Genomic DNA, 19003 nt, shown 5'->3' with positions numbered 1-19003 from the left:
TTCTTCCGATGTATGTGAATCCGATGAACTAAAATTTCTGCACTTGATTTAGCCCTTTACACTAAACTTAGTGGCTTTCGACTTGAATCTAAATTTAAATATAAATAAATAATATTTTTAAATTATATTTTTACGACTTATATTAAAATATATTATTTTATTATATATTAATAAATATTTCGAAAAAAATATATTATATTTGAGTATTAATTTATTAATTGCTATAATTATATTAATTAATAATGCTAGCAATTTTATGTAAAGGATATTTATTTTGAAATTAAAATAAGGCAAAAACTTGTGTGAGACGGTCTCACGGGTCGTATTTGTGAGACGGATCTTTTATTTGGGTCACCCATGAAAAAGTATTACTTTTTATGCAAATAGTATTACTTTTTATTGTGAATATGGGTAGGGTTGACCCGTCTCACGGATTATGACCCGTGAGACGGTCTCCCATGAGACTCACTCTTAAAATATTATGACGATAACAAAATAACAATTTCCGATTCAAGATAAATAGAATTCACACTTTATTTATTTAAATAGATAAACATTTATATGAATAAAGATCCAAAAAGATATTAATATTTGTCGAAAGAGTAGGTCTCATGTGAGACCGTCTCACGGATCTCAATCTGTGAGACGGGTCAACCCTACTCATATTCACCATAAAAAGTAGTACTCTTAGCATAAAAAGCAATACTATTTCATGGATTACCCATATAAAGACCCGTCTCACAAAATTTGACCCGTGAGACCGTCTCACACAAGTTTTTGCCTTGTCGAAAAAACAAAGCAAACTTGCAATAACTCATCTTTCTCATTATCAACTTTTTCCTCACTCTCTATCCCCTTATTTCTTTGTTTAAACTCCCCATTTTCTAAAATTTTCAAAATCATCCTTAATTGTATGATTTTGGTACGTGGCATTGTTATACATATCAAGCATATTCTTCAGGCATATAGCCTCAAGACATACAGCTACGCAAGGTTTCCAGTCTATATACCATGCTCAAATGATCACTTTTTAATTTTTTTTTATATAAAAGGCCCATCATGCTTCTATATAATAAATTGAATATTTTACCTTTTTGACCAGAGTGTTGCCGGGTTATATCCAACGAATTTTACAGACTGCTCCTCACAGTCCAACCACACAATCGCAACCGATGGTTTCTGACGCAGATTCCATCAACAGCACTTAGCACAACCATGTTTCGTTTCCTACCTCAGGATGTTGAGTAAAAGCTTAATTTGAAAATAATACATTAGAAGGACAAAAGCTGTGGTTCTTTTATTCAAACATACAAAATATTATTAGATAGTAACCTTCTGTAGAGGAGGAAAAACTTGTTTAGTTACTAATAGTAGCTGAACTTACAATACACATAAAATTGAAAGAGAATATTACAAATTGTTTTGAAGAAAAACGAAGAGGTTGAGTGATGCCTTCGTCTTCCTTCCGCCTTCTTATTTATAGAAGTCCTTCACGGATTTATTTTTCGAACTTCAACTCTTGCTATAAATTTTCTTTAAGTCTTTCAGCTGTGTTTGACATTATATCTTGAGTGGGTTGAGTGGGTGGTTGAATGGTCCCTCAACTTTTCTTAAGTTGTCTTTTTCTAGATCATTAATCTAGAAACAGCTTGCACTTCTGATTTTATCTTCTGGCATAACCAGTAGATATGTGTTTGTATAATATCAGCTGATATTTCATTTCCTGATTCTTTCGGTCTTTTGTGGAAATCCTTGAAATTTGTCATCTGCTTTCTTATTGCCTTGATGCGTCTTTTAGAAACCTTGAAATATGTGTAATACATTTCATTGGGTTTCGACTTAGTTCTTGTATATTTTTACTGGTTCCCATTTACTCTATTTGTAGTTGTAATTGGGTCCAATTTTCCTTGTTCATTTAGTGGGTGAGTAACATGCCCACAATCTTTTGTCGGAGAATCTTTAGCTTTTGTTATCCCCAAGGAAAAGTGATTAGGTTCACATGTCCACTTATTTTTATCGAGGAATCTTAAACTTTTGATGTCTCCGAGGAAAACGTGGTTGTGGTCCTTCACCACTTGGTCCTGTTTCTGCAAGATGCTTCCTGTATGACCGAGATCTGAAGCCCTTTCCGAATTCTGACTCTTTTTTATTCAGGCACTCTGAGGAGATCTGTTCTGACATCTTCCCACATGAGCCATATTGCAGAATTTCCGACGAGTTTCTTTACTCCCCGGCAGCTTGCTATTTCACATAAGATTTCTTTTCTCTTTGAATAGATCTTCTGCAAAAATTGTGGAGAAGCCAATATCAAAAACGTGTTTCTGAAACTCGAATCAGCTTGACTGAGGACGTTTTTGGGGCAATCTTCACAGGAGATATACCCAAAGGAACTTCACGACTTCTACTCCACTGGAAAGATTAATTCTGATGGAAGCATAGTCTCCACTGTCAATGGTCAGTCAGTGACCATGTCTGAAGATTCTTTTGGAGAGTTATTCTTGTTGCCTTCTGATGGATTGGCACATCTTGCAGAGGTGAAAGCATCTGACGTTGAAGAGATGCAAACACTCATCTCTGCTGATTGACGGAAAATAAAGGTTTCCGATCCAAAGAAAGAACTAAAGCATGAAGTTCAGTTGCTGGCCGATATCATGGCCAAAGGGCTATTGGCGAAGGCAGAATCTTTTGCTGCTCTTACCTTGGAGAAATTTCAAGCCATCACTGTAATCATGGCTGGACTAAGACTCAATTGGAAGCACCTTATATTCAACATTCTGAAGAATATGTTCCAGTCCTCCAAGCAATCCAAAGGATTTGCTATTCAGCTGAGCTACTTGCTGAAAGTCAAAGGGTTGGTTGATGATGATTCAGAGAGATCGTCAAAGTTCAAGGTTTTCAATGCCAAAAATGTTCAGCCACCGAAGACCAAACTGGACAAGTCTCCTGATCAGTTTGTGAAAATCAAGATGGAGATTGGGACTCAGCAAGCTGCTCTCAAGTCAGTTAAACAGGCCAAGACTCTGGCATAACTAAAGACTACCAAGAGGAAACTGATCGTCAGTGGATCAGATTCTGAGGAAACACCCTATCAGCTGATTATTAAGAAGCAAAGGAATCTAAAGACAAAGCCAATGGCTAAGTTGGCATCTATCCCAGCTGAGAGATTGAAGCCATCAGATGCTCAACAGCCTATTCATGCTATTCCTTCGAAAGCTATTCCAACTGATGAGAAGAAGGAGTCAGCAAAAGCCTCAGCTCCTTTGCTCCAAATCAAACGACCTTCAATTCTTACTCCTGCTCGACCTAAGGGAATCATAATTCAGGAAAGGGTGGACGCTACTCACTCTGGACTGAACATTCTACATATTCTTACTGATGATAAAGGAAAGGGGAAGATGATCGAAGAGCCAAGGCCCTCAAATGCTATTCAAACTCATATTGACCTCATATGGGAACAGGTCAATGCCTTTGTTGCATAAAAAATGAAAGTTTTTGAAGCTTGGACGAGGTTTAGAACGCATACTTTTGCCAAGCAGCTGAAAAAAAAAATCAAATCTAAATACATTCATCAAGCTGGAGGCAACTGTTTTAAGAATGGTCAAGGCTGCTACAATCATTCAGGCTTTGGGGCAAAAGAACTATTTCTTTGATCAAATCAGAGCCAAGAAGTTGGGCCAACTGATTGAAAAATTGAAAGCCAACTATATTCCCACAAGTCCAACTGCCTACAATGATCGAGCTATGCTCACGCAGCTGGAAAATGATCTTATGACTCTGCAATCTCACATAAAATTTTGGGAGATAGATCAGGAACTGGTCAATCTTGAAGGCACTTCAGAAGAAGAAGAATATAATTCGCCTTCTCAGCCCAGTGAGCCATCCCCTGAACAAGCTGCTGCTACAACTGAAGAGCCAGTTCAGGATGTGCCTCAATCTAATGCTGCTTATCATCAAATATATTCAGAAGCTGACTTGACACTTTCAAATATTGATGAAATCATTCAGTCAGTGGTAGAAGAATTTCAAGCAAATGCGCCTTCCACAAAATCAGTTGATCTCCCAACTGATATAGCAGTTACAGAAACTCTTATCCCTGTCTCTGCTGACAAGAGGTTCAAACTGATGTGCCTATTCAATCAAGCATTGAGCCAACTGAATTAAATGTTGTCACTGAGGAAGCTCAGTTTCATGTTGAAGAACCGCAGCAAGATTCAGTTGACCAATAGTCAGAACCATCAGTCACTGACCCTCCAACTGAAACTACTGCTGATACGCAACTGAATCAGCAGGGCAGTCCACCTACTTCTCCCAATCAATCTTCTCCTCCAGTCCAACCAGAAGTCAATGTGGAAGACACGCCAGAGATGACACATGAGGTAACAGAGGTTTCTGACAGAACAATGGTGATATTTGATCAATCTACCAAGGAACAGGAACCAGGGACGTCTGGACCAGTATCTCCTCATCTATCATCAGACATGGATTTGGTCCTTGAAGAAATTCAGGACATACAACTCAACATGTCCAAAATAATGCAAGAAATAAAGGAGATTCAGAGCACACAACTTTCTCATTCTCTGAAGTTGAACTCATCTAGTGAATTCAATTCAGGCAAACTGAAATCCATTCAAACAGCTATGACTTCCATCACCTTTGCAATCGACGAGCTCAAAAAGAACAGAGGCATAGCTGAAAGTCTTTCTGTTACTCAAGACTCAATCAGCATGAGAGTTGAATTCATGGAGCTATCTGTTTCTAAGAAAATCGATTTGCTGCAGTCTACCATATTGACTGCTGTCAAAGACATTGCAGCTGATGTTAGGATTCTATCTCTCAAGTTCGATGTGCTTGACAAAAATGGGGAAGCAGCTAGGTTAATGAAAGAATAAGAGAGGATACAGCTGAAGAGACATTCTTTTATCAATTATTAGTTGAAGATTATTTGCTTTCTTCTTACGAATTTGTACATTAAAAATTATTTTATCTACATTGATTCAAAGAATTCTTTTACTTCGAATGATCAGCTTACTATATTCTGAGTTTTGTCAATCACCAAAAAAGGAGAAATTGTTGGAAACTTAATTTCAATGATTTGACAAACTAAGCTTCGAAACGTATTTGAATAACTGATCAAAGGCATCGAGCTTAACTGATCAAAGAACTACAACTGATAGTTGCCACTAGCTGAAGATTATTGCGTACCAGCTAAATATTATACACGTCATCCGTTGAAGCAGAAATCTAACTGACTGATCAGTTGGGAACTGATCAATTGAAACAAATCAGTTATGAGTTTTCCAGCAGAGTATCTTTCAGCCGGTCCCTCAGCTGTACACATCATCAGTTGAGAACGACAACCGACAAATAGTACAACAGACTGCAACTAGTAGCGGAACGCCGCATTTCAGATATTGCAATATACGATTGTCAGAAAATATCGACGTGGCTATAAACGGATATAAAGATTCAAATGATATTTAATATTACCGTTGAGAGGGAAGCCTATAAATAGGTGAAGAGAGCAGCTGAGAATATAACACGCGAACTACTATTCTATTCAAGCTTGTTGTTACTCTGCTAAAATCACAACTCGCATTCAGATATCAAAGATCACTCTTATCAGACTTATCAGTAGCAATCCAGGCTACCTTTACGAGCTTGTTAGCACCTTGAAATCTTTGTTAGATTTATACTCAAGTTGTGTTGTATTCAGTCGCACTGTAAAAGCTTTTGTGTACTAAGAGTTTCAGTTTGGCAGTATTAAGTCCAAAATGAAGTGGGTCAGTACAAAGTATATATTTGATCAAAGTCTTTTAGTGATAATCCTATCTTCGTGATAGAAGGGGTGACATAGGAGTTATTCTATTCTCCGAACATCTAGAAACATATCGTGTGTTTTTCATTTCAATCACTTTCAGTTATTCTATCTTTCAGTCAGTTTACTTCTGCAACTGTTTTCCAGTTAAACTGATTGTTATCGACTGACGAGATACCGAGTGTCAGTTTGTAACTAAACTGAACCCATTATTCGAAAAGAATACATAATCAGTGAGGGTTTATTCAACCCCCTTTCTAAACACTTATCACCTTTGTAACTGATCCTTTCAAGTGGTATCAGAGCGGTTGTATCTTGTCTAAGAATATTTCTACTCAAATTATTGATCATGTCTTCCTTCAAAAAGATCCCAATGTTTTCCAGAGAGGACTTCGATGATTGGAAAATCACTTGTGCAGCTAAGTCCGACCTCCTTAACTTGATAAAATGAAAGGCTTCGTGAGAGCCTTTTCCTGCTGGTTATGCTATTGTACTGAAAAAGTATAGCTCCAGAATATCTCATCTGGACAAATAATCGTTATTTGCCCAAGTTTCATGAACAGTTTCTTGGATCCATTTTGGTAGGCCTGAAATTTATGGGAAGCTTGGTGATGTGATATAAACTGAGGCAAGAGTACCGAATTCATACCAAGCTTGACATCCTTTGGATATGAATTTAGTTTCTTCCATACCCTATGGTATTTTCCTGCAACATCAACCCTGATAGTAGCTGGGTTAATGACTATTCTTGTTTTCAATTTCTCCAAATTTTTTTGGTACACCTGTAATGGAGAAATTGTAATTTCATTAGTACCAACATTAGATTTACCCTCGTCAGTATTCGGTCTAAGGTTGATTTTTCCCTCTTCAATCCTCGAGGTGAATGGTTGACTTGAAGACTCGAGATAAGGACCTGGAGTCTCAATTTTTGTTTCAGTCGACTCATCTGGAGATGATCCCGACTTAACACTTCTGCTAGGGATATTTGAATCCTCTGCTCCAGGTATAGAGTTCTGTACTCGAAAACTCTTCATTTGGGAAACCAGTGGCTTCTCAATGCTTTGGAGGATAGGCCTTTGCATTACAGACCATAACTGAGTATAAGCCTGTACACATCCTGTAATTCTATCAGAGACAATTCTCTTATCGGCTTGTTGTAGTTTTTCCGCGACTTCTGAGTTTGAGACCAGCTTGTTAAACTCGTTTTGAAGCATTTCAAGTGTTTTTTCAAATTCCTCTGCATCTTGATGATAACATCGATATCACCGTTGTGCATCTCTTGTTAAAAAATCTCCAAGAATGTTTTCATGAGATTTAATTATCACAATATCAAAAATATAATTCTGACATACGGCTTACTATCTTAATAATCTGGCCTTATCAGGTTTAGACTCAATTATATTCCTTAACAAAGCTTTTACATGTGTATTATCAACTTTTAAAGCGAATTTCTTTGCGAGTAAGAATAATGGTCATTTTTCAAAGCCCTCTCTACTGCATAAAATTCATTTTTGTTAATATGCCGTCTTATGGTTTCTGCATATGAGAATATTCCACTGCAATATCTGCATGGATGTTCTCCTTCTGGAGTGAGTTTTGTTAAAACTGCCACCCACCAATGATCACTGGCATCCGTATATAATATCAGAACATTTTCATCTTGAGGAATAGTCATTTTTGGAAGATTTTACAAATCTCCTTTAGTTGACTAAGTCCTTGTGTGTTTTCTTTTGTCCATATAAATTTTGAATCTTTTTTCAGTAATGGACTAAACACTTTCCTATGTTTTTCTAGGTTTTTGATAAACATCCCAACAGAATTAACAACTCGCAGAAAGCTTTGAAGTTGTTTATTTTCTTTTAGTGTGTTTGGAAAATTTTGCACCTTTTCTACTATATGATCATGCAAAATTATTCCATACCCATCGATTGTTATTCCTAAAAATTCAATTTTTCTCGTGGCAATGACTGTTTTATTTTCTGATAGAACTAGTATTTTTTAACAAGCATCAGAGAAAATCTCTAAATGCTTAATATGTTACTCCATATTTTTGGATGCGATCAACATATCGTCAATATAGACAAACATAAATTTGAAATAATCTTTAAAAATATTATCCATTTTTCTTTGAAATATCTGTGGTGAATTAGCCAATCTCATTGGTGATACCTCCCAGATATAGTGTCATTGTGGTGTAGAGAAAGCTGTAAATTTCTTGCTTTCTTCATGCATCCGAACTTGATAAAATCCAGACTTACAATCAAACTTAGAGAATATCTTTGCATTCCGTATATAACTGATTATATGTTCTCTACTAGGTATAAAGTACCCATCAATTCCAGAATTTTATTAATCTCTTGATAATTAATAACTAATCTGGGTTTGTTCCTTTTTATTTTACCGTGATTTCTTACCAGGAATCCTGGCTGTTGTACGGTGAAATTCCTGCTTTGGTCAAACCAATGTCCAAATTTTCCTTGATTATAATCTGCATATCTCTTTGATCAATTATATTCATTGGGATAGGTTTGCAATGGAAAAATTCATACTATTGCTTTCCTTAATTTTAAGGCAAGCTTTGAGTTGATTTTTGTCCCACCATGCCAATGAATCTTCATCGTAATTTTCTTTTATCCTTTTCTTGACATCTTCCAATGATACCTTAGATTCAAACTCTACCTTATTCTTATGTAAAGTTATCTTAAGTCATTCTATTTCTTCTGGTTGGAGCTCTTTACATGCTCTTAGTTGGAGCATTGTTTCTCCAAACCGTCTAAAATCTTTCATTTTTGGGTTCAAAAGTTTTCCTTCATCACCACGCTTGCTGCGAAACTGGATTGACAATTTTCTGTAAAATGCCTCTGTGAGTCTCTGGACTATGATTTTGTGATCACAAGGTATTGTGAACATTAGTCGTCTAGTCTCATTTTCTAGCGTTAAGACTTAACATTTGTAGAAAATTGTTTCCTAGCAAAATTTCAGCAAATGTATCATGAAAATAAATCAGTGGTGTTTATACCTTATACATGGTGTTTGTCCAGCACCTTCGATCACAATTACAGTCATCTTAATCCTTTTGCATAAGATTAAGATTTTTTTGGAGAAATCTCTTCCAGCAATCTTTTGTAGTTCTTCTTCCAAATTATTTGGAAAAACTCTTTTTTTGTTATACAGATTCCAGCACCTGAATCAATATAAGCATCAAAATATTATGGCTTATATTGTTCGTATAACATTCTTACTAGAATGTATATCGAGAATGAGCTTGTGGTCATTGGATTTTCTACATCCTATCATCTACCATAAACTCAATTCCATACTCTACACGTTTCCAAAGTTTGTGTTCCTTGAGAAACTCTAGTCCAAGAACCAATCGGTCTGGTTATTTCCCTGGAATCCCTTTGATATGAACTTCCAATTCTCCGATCTTAATCATTCCTTGGTAAGTTCCTATCATAGGTTGTTCTAAATAGTATATGGCATTACAAGGAAATTGATTCCTTTGTTTTGTAATATAAATACTATTTCTACTCCCTTCCACCCTTCTAGGCATCTAAGCTTTCCTATTGTAGAAATCTTTTTTAGCCCCTGTTGAGTTTCTTGAACATGTGTTTTTCCCCACCTGTAGCTTGTAATTCTGTATCTTTGAAAAGATAATCTTCTTGATTCCAATCTAAGACATTGATTCCTTTGTAGAATCAGTTTGTTTTGTATTTGGATATCTGTCTCCTGTATTAAAGGAAAATAACTCTTTCTGGATAGATTGCCTGAGCAACTTTCTCAAATATCTCAGGTTTTTCGATAAACTCATTTCTAATAAACAGTTTTGAATGATGTGTATAAGATAGAGCATATGAAATTTGGTAGGTAATAGAATATGATCTATTACCTTCTTTCATCAGCCTTTTTTCCTTGAAATTATGATGCAATGTCAAGGTTCGGCTAAAATCTCGATCCGCTAGGTTGTAGGCAATTCTTGGATAGATTACGCCTACAATTTTTCCTGCACAGAGATTTCCTGAGATAGTTCCTAGTACTGAATCTTGAAGGTTACCCATTATTTTATCGAATATAGCAATATCAATGGGTGAATATATTCCTTCTTTAAAAGTATCTTTTATCATAATCTGGATTGCTCCGATATGAATCCAGGACATAGTCCGTGCTACTTCTATCTTGAGTTTTTGTAACTCCTCCTTAATTTCTTCAAAAGGAATTAATTGCATCTCCATTCTATTTCTTGTAAGTTCAATTGGAATTGTCATTTCGCTTCTGGAAACTTTATAGATTATATGATGCTTTCTGTTTCTTAGGCCAAGACTTCTTAAGAATTTTTCTACATGTCCTGCAGAGAATCCTTGATATCTCTGTAGACTAGGATTTTCTCTCGTGATCCTTTGGACTATGTTATGAGATATAGTTGTCTGGCTAAATAAACCAGAAAAATCTTCACGTGTTTCGTGTCGAAACACCTCGTCTTCAGTCAGATTTCGATTCGGTTCCATCAGATTCTTCTTAACTCAAGAATTCTTCTTCTTCATATATACTTTCCTCTGAGGCAATATCCTCAAATCGGTATACCTGAAAAAGATCTTGGTAATAAACTTCTTCTTCAATATCCGGGGTCAGATCGAAGCGTTTAATACCTCTTTTTTCATTTTCTGGACAATTGGTTGAGATATGACCTCTTGCTCCACATGTCCAGCAATTACAATCCTTGAAACTTTCATTAGCTCGAGTATGATCTCTTCTGAAAGTTTTCTTTGTAGGTGTTCTTCTTGTGCTTCGGGATTTACTCGAGGCTTGGGAGGATATCCTACTTCTTGATGGTCCACTTCTTTGCCCAAAATTATAAGATCTGGCCTTTTTTATAGACCAAATTGTTCTTGGTTTCCAAGAACTTCTTCCGCCTCTAGCATAAGGATGAGTCCTAAAACTTTTCTTCTTATTCTTATGCGGTATACTTCCAATAATTCTTGGAAGATCATTTTCCTTACAACACAAATGAGTATGTTTATTAATACCCTTTACACGTTTGTAATTCTTTTTTAATACTGCCAAATGACACCATTCTGCCAGTTTTACTTTAAAGAAAGAGGCTTTTCGTGCCAATGTATCTTGATTGCCAGGGACATATTCCCTTATATTCCCTTATTAGCATTTCTCTCCAGGGACTTTGCATCTTGGCGAAGAAGAGCTGCATTTTTATATCTTCCTCGACCCCTAAATTCCATCTATATTTAGTGAATAACATAATATATTCATTCACTAAACATATATAATGTAATTCAAGACTATACATAGCTTAAGTATATTTCTTTTTCTTCTTTGTATATTTACTATTAAAATAGTCTACCCCTATAAATTGTACTTTAAACATGGTAGCCATTCTTCCGACTATCTCGCTAAGAGATTCTCTGGCTATGACTGATTTTTTGGTTTCTACCGAAGTCATGTCCCTAGCAATTTTAACTGATCCCATAAAATTCATTTGCAGAATTTTAATGAATCCTTCTCTATTGAGATCTAGTTTTCCTGCTGTGATTCTCATAGCGGATGTCCAATCATCTATGAGATCTTCTCTGTTTTTGAAATCTAATATATCTAGATTAAGCATAACCCCATAAGGATGTATATGTTCTAAAACAGATTTCCTATAGGGTGTTTGGTGAAAAGTAATTTGATTCTTCCTTGACCTTGTTCCCGCTAGGTGTCCTCCACCAGAATAAAAGTTGGTTGGGATTATCTCATATTTATATTCTGAGATCCCACACTTTCTCTTGATGGTTCCTGCGAAGATAACCAGGCTATGGTAGGTTGTTCACCCCAGTCGTGTTCAACTTTAGATTTACAACTTTAAGATTTGCAAAAGATTCTGCAAGCTCTTGTAGTCTTTAACCAATTCTTTCTAAAGTTGTCATCAGATTAATTTCTTTTCTGAAACGGTTTTGATCAGATTGATCATCTTTTCTTCTTCAGTTAAAGGTTTGGGCATCACTTTGGCCTTCTCTCTTTGATGTAATAAGGTAAATGATGATGGTAACCTTCCTTCTGAAGTTCTCTTACTAGAACTTGGTTGTTGTTATAGGTTCTGAATTCTTGTTCGAATATCCTTTAATATTCTAAGAATTTCTTCCTGATTTTCAAGGATTTTCTCCACATTATGTGGTGCAAAAATACAACATATTGCCATAATTTTGTACCGTCTTTTGAATGTCTCTAAGATCTCCAGAGAGTTTAGAAGAATCCGGTACTATTTCTAAGAACATGTTATTTTGAATCATTAGATTACCTTAAGATTCTGATAGGTTCCTTCTTGATATCTAACATTGGTTAGATATTCCTATTGCAAATATTACAGTTCTGGAATAAATCCTGTAAATAGTTAATCTCGAATCTGGGTTCGAATTCATATAAATTGAGAAAATTCTCCTCCTCAAACATTTACTCACTTTTATAATAATAAATGTGTATGTTTGAAATAATTTTACCTAGGTTCTGATATCATTTAAGGCCCATGAAATCAATCACTTGAATATAAGGGTGTTTTTGTCACTTTTATATTTTTAGGGAGTTTGGGCAAAATTTTTGATGTGTAGAGAATTAGGATAAACTTAAATTTGGGCTTGGGGATTTAAAGCCAATTTTCCCAAAAAAACAAATGTGTAAAAACATATTATAGTAATTCAACTTCGCAATCTAAAAGTATCAAACCCAACGAAAAATATTAGTAATGAGTTAATCAGAAATGCACTCATTCTCTCTTTCTTCTCATCTGAAAGTGATTTTAATAATCTAAACTCTTCAACTTTATTGTAAGACTACTAATTATTCAGTAATTTGGCATAATTAGAATAATTATAAATTATTAAATTAAAATAATTATTTATGTCAAATAGATTTAGAAATTATGTTAAAATATGAATTTTGAATATCGAAGAATTTAAATGACATAAAATACGTTCAAGGTTTAAATAACAAACAAAAGCAAACTAAATACAAAATCAGATAAATGAGCATGATTTACTATTTTTAGAAACCAATATACAACACATACATATACATATTTATCCTTTATTTTATACAAAGAAATAAAATTGTTCGTTGATTGTCATTCGTTAGTATTGATATGTTACAGTTCGTTAACATACAATGGTAATACATCAATTACTTTTAAAATACTAGTGACATGTATAAGTTTCTAATTTGTTACTGATCAGTTTGTCAAACTCTAAAACTAATAAATTCCAAAACTTTTTCCTACACTGAATCATAAGAAGAAACCAGCCGATCAAGCCCTTGTTCTAACTCACTCGGGCACGCAAGTTCTGTCTTTCTGGTGAGAGATTAGCTTTGTTTCTTTGATTGATTTGAATCGGTAATCAAAACCCTAACATTCCTGTCGTTCTAGATATTGTACTTGCGAATTCCAACCGTTTTTCACCTTCTCCGGAGAATTTCTAGCGAGAATCCGACAAGTTACCATCACTGGACCACCAGTTGCTAGATTAAGTTTCGATTCTTGAGGTATTGAGCTAAAAAACCACAACCCTTGTTCGAATACAAGTTTCCTGGATTTGGATTTTTTATCGCTTCGATTTAAATTGTTCTCATCGATTGAATTGGCGTACATTGACGTATAATTCTGGTGTATGTTGTAGGTTTAAGCGTTGGACGCATGTGAGGTATAAATCTTCAACCCGAAATTTGTATATCGAACTAGTTTGTTCGTTTATTGGAGAATTATAGTTAATATGTTGAATATTGGAGTTTTGAGATTATTTTAGTGCGATAATTAGTTAAATAAATCGTTCGATTTGAAAAGTTAGAAAAATAAATGATTCGTGAGATTATTTGATAATTTTAGTTGAATACTTGATTTAATACGTGAATATGAGAATGACTGGAATTGTTATGTGATTGGGTGAATTTTTTGAATCAATGAGATGAAGTTCAATAGTTAAAATTCGTTTTTTTTTACCAAAATAAATTCTATTTTAGTGATTTTGAGAATTAATTAAATTTTTCTAGTTTTATTAGCGAGTGTGTCATCATTTGGCTAATTTATATTATATTCAGGCCGAAGAAATTAAAATTGTTCGTTGATCGTTATTCTTTAGTATGGACATGTTACGGTTCGGTAACATACAACGGTAATACATAAATTACTTTTAAATCACTAGTGACATGTATCATTTTCTAATTGGTTACTGGTCAGTTTGTCAAACTCTAAAAACAATAAATTCCAAAACTTTTTCCTACACTGAATCATAAGAAGAAACCAGCCAATCCAGCCCTTGTTCTAACTCACTCGGGCAGGCAAGTTCTGTCTTTCTGGTGAGAGTTTAGCTTTGTTTCTTTGATTGATTTGAATCAGTAATCAAAACCATAACATTCTTGTCGTTCTAGATATTGTACTTGCGAATTCCAACCATTTTCACCTTCTCCGGAGAATTTCTGGCGAGAATCCGACGAGTTACCATCACTGGACCTCCAGTTGCTAGATTAAGTTTCGATTCTTGAGGTATTGAGATAAAAAACTGCAACCCTTGTTCGAATACAAGTTTCCTGGATTTGGATTTTTTATCGCTTCGATTTAAATTGTTCTCATCGATTGAATTGCCGTACATTGACGTATAATTCTGGTGTATGTTGTAGGTTTAAGCGTTGGACGCATGTGAGGTATAAATCTTCAACCCGAAATTTGTATATCGAACTAGTTTGTTCGTTTATTGGAGAATTATAGCTAATATGTTGAATATTGGAGTTTTGAGATTATTTTAGTGCGATAATTAGTTAAATAAATCGTTCGATTTGAAAAGTTAGAAAAATAAATGATTCGTGAGATTATTTGATAATTTTAGTTGAATACTTGATTTAATACGTGAATATGAGAATGACTGGAATTGTTATGTGATTGGGTGAATTTTTTGAATCAATGAGATGAAGTTCAATAGTTAAAATTCGTTTTTTTTTACCAAAATAAATTCTATTTTAGTGATTTTGAGAATTAATTAAATTTTTCTAGTTTTATTAGCGAGTGTGTCATCATTTGGCTAATTTATATTATATTCAGGCCGAAGAAATTAAAATTGTTCGTTGATCGTTATTCTTTAGTATGGACATGTTATGTAACGTACCGTACTTTTTCTACTTGAAATTTGCGGAAAAATAAAAATTTTTATTCAAATAAAACATTCGTACGGTCGTCACCTAACATACATAAAATATCTTTAAAATAATCCATCACCAAATAAAAGTTTGTTAAAAGAACGCTGTCTCAACTCGTCTCACATTCAAATCAAAACATCAGAGTATTTTAAAAGTTTGCATAAACATAATCTTGCGGTCCTCGGGTTTAGCCTGCCGCTCAGCCCAAGCCTGCCCCTTGGTCGCCACCTCCTGTCTCCTGCTCATCGTACTCACCTGCATCGATCAAGTCTAGTGAGTCTAAAGACTCAACACGTATAAACTGAAAGTAACGAGTACTACATAATAAAAATCGCATGCTTCTTTAAAATAGGACATACATAACTTTAAATTGACTTGCATAAACTTCAACTTGAAATAAACTTGAACTTGAACATACATACTACGACGTGCCATGAACATAAACTTTTCTTAAACATGCTTTCATACTTCAACGTACTTAACTGCATAATTTTACGTGGAGGATATTTCAAAGCAAGTGACCCTTAACATGATAAACGCCTGATCAGACACACCACAGTACTGGGCTGACAGGGACGTATCCACTGTCGCATACATAAGATCCCTGTTCATGATTTAACAGGCCAGTTGATCCACGTTCATAATTTAACGCTTCACAACCACGATCTAACCCGTTCATAATTTAACGGGCGGATTGGTCCCCGTTCATGATTTAACGCTTTCCAATCCTTAACTTTCTTTGGTCACAAGACAATTAGCATACCTCCAAACTTAAACATTTTCTTGCACGTCAACATACTTACTAGGCGTTGAGGGATTCGTTGGACTTCGACTGGGCCGTTGCTGCGACGTAATAACATGGAATTGCATACTTAACTTGCATAACTTAGACGTAAAAATCATACTTACCCCTAAGTTCAATCAACACTTGGGACGTTCTAAAATTTCCCATGACTCGATCATGAAAACATCATATTAAACCTTAACTTAAAACCTCAACCAAATTCCAAAGTGAATGAGAGAATGTATCCCAAAAATAGGAGGACACGGACCCCGTGTCTGGGTCCTGGCTTGGGTCCGTGTAGATACTGTATGGGGTGTGTGTAGAAAAGCAAGAGCACGGACCCCGTCTAAAGGTCCGGGTCAGGGTCCGTGTAGATACTGTAAAAGGAGTACTCGGAAAGGGGAGAGGCACGGACCCCGTGCTTAGGTCCGTGTGGAGGTCCGTGTACACTCGGGTCCTAGACATTGCTGAGGGAACAAAGGCACGGACCCCGTGCGGGGGTCCGGGTAAGGGTCCGTGTGCCTACGTATTTCTGAACCTGCGAGGAAAAACTTACACAATACTTAGTCTCCTAATTAACACATAACGGCACAAGATTTCCACAACTCGAGACTATCCTAGGACACCATAGCAGTGAACTAAACTCGTGTAATTGCCTCAACGTGACGACGTTCACCCTACAACTCATACGAACCAAAATACGGTCTTTGACATCAACTTGATTCCTACGACATTTGATTCAACTAGATGACCAATGACCCGAAGCGAACCATTAGTGATCGACCCAACAACATAAGCAAGTACCTACACGCAGCAACAATCACCGGTCGAGCCCCCAACTAAGCCTGCAACATAAAACTTCAAGAAACGTATCAATACAAATTTTCTGGAAATCGCAGTTTGAGCAGTCACACGAAAAATATCATAACTCTCTCATTTTTCGTCCAAAAATCTCGTACCTTATATCAAATCGAAGGTATCGAAAAGTTCTACGTTTTTGCCGTTGAAAGTTTTCCCAAAATGTGAACAGAAAAATCGCAGTTTTTGAAAAGACAGCAAAAACGAGTTTTAGATCTAACATTTTGCCCTCGAAATTGATCCGATCTATACCCCGCTCAAACTACTAACATGATACATAACTTTTACGCATAAAAATCAACGCAACGCATAATATGACTTGATCGACACAGCAAGAACAGAATATACGTGCCTTATGATATCAAACGTTACCGAAAGACGACACCGAAGCGGAGATAGGAGCGAGGTTGATCCGGGACGAACGTGGCACCGTTTTTCCTTGAAAATAACCAACGAAAATCGCCGGGAATATTGACTAAAAGGGGCGGCTGCTGTTTTGCAAAGAACCCTAATCTTTTTCTCTCCAAAATAATGAAATTTTGAATTGTATTGTGTGAGTGTGTGTTTTACGTTTTCTAGTGTGTGTAGAGTGTGTGTGTGCGTGTGTGTGTTAGATAATTAGGAGGAGTAAAATTTGCTAATTAATAAATAACAATGCTAATCAAGATGCTAATTAAAATGTTGACTCAACTAACAATTTAATTAAAATACTATCCTTACTCATCTTTAAATAAAACTCTTTAATTAAAATATAGCACACACCATACTAGAATTTAAAAGTTCTAAAATCAAAGACTCTCAAAATAATAAAATTTAGGATTCAAACTACTAACATCTCATAAAATACTAAATTTTAAAAGTTTTAAACTCTTAAAATCACTAACTAAACATTTAGGCTCAAAAATACTAAAGCTCACTAAATTATTTAAAATACCCCCAAACTCAACTTAAAATAAAATACCATCTCTAAAATTGCCAAAATCGTCCCCGGGTCTTTTCCTCAATCCCGCTTCGAATAATCGCCTGAAACATGAAACTCGAAAGACATTTCCACGTGCATCACATAACATAATTTAATTTAAAATAGTGCATTTACATAAATTATGCATGACTAAAGCTCCTTTAAAATTAATTAAATGCTTCAATAATTTAAATAGATGCATGGGTTATACGTGTACTGAAATCGGGTTCTACATGTTACGGTTCGGTAACATACAACGGTAATACATAAATTACTTTTAAATCACTAGTGACATGTATCATTTTCTAATTGGTTACTGGTCAGTTTGTCAAACTCTAAAAACAATAAATTCCAAAACTTTTTCCTACACTGAATCATAAGAAGAAACCAGCCAATCCAGCCCTTGTTCTAACTCACTCGGGCAGGCAAGTTCTGTCTTTCTGGTGAGAGTTTAGCTTTGTTTCTTTGATTGATTTGAATCAGTAATCAAAACCATAACATTCTTGTCGTTCTAGATATTGTACTTGCGAATTCCAACCATTTTCACCTTCTCCGGAGAATTTCTGGCGAGAATCCGACGAGTTACCATCACTGGACCTCCAGTTGCTAGATTAAGTTTCGATTCTTGAGGTATTGAGATAAAAAACTGCAACCCTTGTTCGAATACAAGTTTCTTGGATTTGGATTTTTTATCGCTTCGATTTAAATTGTTCTCATCGATTGAATTGCCGTACATTGACGTATAATTCTGGTGTATGTTGTAGGTTTAAGCGTTGGACGCATGTGAGGTATAAATCTTCAACCCGAAATTTGTATATCGAACTAGTTTGTTCGTTTATTGGAGAATTATAGTTAATATGTTGAATATTGGAGTTTTGAGATTATTTTAGTGCGATAATTAGTTAAATAAATCGTTCGATTTGAAAAGTTAGAAAAATAAATGATTCGTGAGATTATTTGATAATTTTAGTTGAATACTTGATTTAATACGTGAATATGAGAATGACTGGAATTGTTATGTGATTGGGTGAATTTTTTGAATCAATGAGATGAAGTTCAATAGTTAAAATTCGTTTTTTTTTACCAAAATAAATTCTATTTTAGTGATTTTGAGAATTAATTAAATTTTTCTAGTTTTATTAGCGAGTGTGTCATCATTTGGCTAATTTATATTATATTCAGGCCGAAGAAATTAAAATTGTTCGTTGATCGTTATTCTTTAGTATGGACATGTTACGGTTCGGTAACATACAACGGTAATACATAAATTACTTTTAAATCACTAGTGACATGTATCATTTTCTAATTGGTTACTGGTCAGTTTGTCAAACTCTAAAAACAATAAATTCCAAAACTTTTTCCTACACTGAATCATAAGAAGAAACCAGCCAATCCAGCCCTTGTTCTAACTCAC

Source organism: Primulina eburnea, chromosome 14 (assembly GCF_022965805.1).
Source record: "Primulina eburnea isolate SZY01 chromosome 14, ASM2296580v1, whole genome shotgun sequence".
NCBI lineage: Eukaryota > Viridiplantae > Streptophyta > Magnoliopsida > Lamiales > Gesneriaceae > Primulina > Primulina eburnea.
Note: the sequence above shows the minus strand (reverse complement) of the source record.